The sequence below is a fragment of the Gracilinanus agilis genome, chromosome 3, assembly GCF_016433145.1.
Source record: "Gracilinanus agilis isolate LMUSP501 chromosome 3, AgileGrace, whole genome shotgun sequence".
NCBI lineage: Eukaryota > Metazoa > Chordata > Mammalia > Didelphimorphia > Didelphidae > Gracilinanus > Gracilinanus agilis.
Window position 1 is genome coordinate 488,597,133 of NC_058132.1, and position 2,883 is coordinate 488,600,015.

Sequence of the window (2,883 nt, forward strand, 5' to 3'; positions counted from 1 at the left end):
CCATTTAATAGATGAGAAAATTAAGACTGAGATAACTTAAGTGAATTGCTCAGTCATACTCCTAGTAAATATCCGAGGTAAGCTATTTCCTGACTCTAAGCTCAAAGCTCTATATACTATACCACCTAACCATCTTTACCTACTGTCTACTACTTTTTTTAGAGTAATAGTTTCTAGGTGATACTTAAATAATCATAAACTAATTCAAAATAAGATATTAATTATTGATGTTAATATATTACTTTCCTTATGTTTCATTTGACTTCATATGTATAATGGATATCCTTTTCCTTGCCTTCTCAGTGGATGAAAGAGGGGCTAGAGAGAGAGAGAGGAGAGAATTTGGAACCAGAAATTCCTTTAAAACCATCTATATCAGTTTCTTCCAGAGAATAAATTTGCTTTTTTTTTTAAACAGAGGGTGGGATTTCTTAATTTCTTAGGTCAAAGCAGAGACTAACGTAGATATTACTTTGCACAGTCTATATTTTGTCTGGACAGGTTTTTCTTTTAAATAAAACAATAGGAATGACCACCTCTTGACTTTTTCTCCATCTTTTTTACTTCCAACCTTCAGAGTTCCTCTGCTTTTCTGGGTCTGGCCTTCAGCTTATAGAGCCATCTCATATTGCAATAATCAGAAATAGGGTCCCTAATTTATAGCATAAATAAAGCATAAAGAAAATTTGAAGGGACCAAAAAGGCCAAACGAACCCATGAGGAAATCATTCTACACTTACGACTCTCCTCTTAACAAGGTAGGACTAATGCCATCCTACTTAGCTTTTCATATCCATGAACACTTCTGGTGAGAGAGCTTCGGAAAAATTTCAGAAAGCAAGCATGAGGAAAGTTAAGGCTTGACTGGGGTGGTGGTATCAAGATCCACAAACAGTTGAATTGCTAGGATAGGGATTAGATTCCAGACTCTTTTGGGAAGCTTTCGTATCCGTGTGTCCTTGAGCAAATCACTATCTAACTCAATTCCCCATCTGTAAAATGGGGATCATAATAGCAGCACCAACCTCCCAAGGTTGTTTTAATGATCAAATGAGATAATACTTGTAAAGTGCTTGGCGCAGTGCTTGGCACTTATGTCCTTCCTTTCTTCCTTCCTGACCTTGGTTGGGAAAGAGAAAGCCAAAGAGCCCTGGGAAGAAGTCACCAACAAGAAATAGGCAGTCATTAACATTTTTCCAGATCTTGTTCTGATGGGAAGATCATAGATTTAGAACTAAAAGGGACTTTAGGGATTATGTAGCCAAATTCCCACATTTTATAGATGAAGAAACAAAGAAACTAAGTGACTTTCACAAGGTCACACAGGAGGCAGGATCAATTTTTAAATCCAGATCCCCTGGTTACAGATTTAATGCTATTTAAAAAAACAAACTCGTACCTTCTGTCTTAGTGTAAGTTCTAAGACAGAAAAGCAGCAAAGGCTAGGCAATTTGGGCTAAGTGATTTGTTCAGGGTTACACAGCTAGGAAATATTTGAAGTCGCATTTGAACCAAGGTCCACCTGACTCCAGATCTCTTGCTCTATCCACTGTGCTACCTAGCTGCCCTTGCCACAGTACATTTTGACCAAAGGCTCCGAGGACAAAATTTGAGGATTAATGTGTAGTCCTTTCCCACTAAGCCAGAGGAAAAACTTGAAAATAAAAATCTTTTCCCAAAGATCATTGGACCAATAATCAAGAAATAGAGATTCTAGACCTATCTCTGCTACTAATTCTTTGCTCTTGGTCGAGAGACAGTGTTGGTTAGTGAAAAGGGCACTGAATTTAGCATCAGATCTGGATTCAAATCCCTGCTCTTCTATTTACTATGTGACCTTGGGTAAGTCACTTCTCTGGACCTCAGTTCCCTCATCTGTGAAATACAAGAGATTGATCAGATATTTTTGAAAGTTTCCTCTAGCTCAGAAATTCTATGATCACTGATCCTTCAGGAATACCTTAGAACAAAGGACTTGATGATATATGCCTGTATTCATCCCTCCTGGGGAGACTGAGTTTGGTGGATCTCTTAAGCTCAGGAATCCTAAACTACAGTGAGTGAATCTGATCAAGTGTCCACACTAAATCTGGGACTGATACAATGATTTCCTCAATGGAGAGACCATTTGCCCACCTAAAAAGGGGAGAACTGTCCCAGGCCAGAAACGGAGCAAGTTAAGGCAGCTAGGTAGCACAGAGGATAGAGCACCAGACCTAGAGATGGGAAGACCAGGGTTTGAATTTGACTTCAGATACTTCCTAGATTTGTGACCCTGGAAAAGTCACTTAACCCCTGATTGCTTAGTCCTTACTGCTCTTCTGTTTTAGAATTAATAGTGAAAGAAGGCAAAAATTAAGAGAAAAAAATGGAGCAAGTTAGGGGTAACTAGATCGCACAGTTGAGTGTCATGACAGACCTGGAGTCCGGAGGTCCTGGGTTCAAATCTGAATTCAGATACTTCCTAGCTAAATCACTCAACCCTGTTTGCCTAGCCCTTGCCCACCCGCTTAGAGTTGTTAGTAAGATATAAAGTAAGAGTTTAAAAGTTAAAAGAAAAGAAAAGAATAAAGAAGTGGAACAGATCAAAACTCCCAAGTTTGTATTTATAAATCACTTAGCACAGTACCTGGCACATAGTAGGCATTTAATAATGCAAATTCACTTTCCTTACCTCCCCCCTACCCCCATGCCAGTCAGAAGTGGGATTGGTCTCATGAGTGGCTGTTGTTCTTCCAGCTTAGGTGAACTAGGAAGATTCAATCTCAAAAACAAACAAATAAATAGATAATTTAATAATAGATAATAGATAAATAATAGATAATTTATAAATAAATATAGATAATAGATAATAAAAACAAACAAGAATAAATAGATAAATAA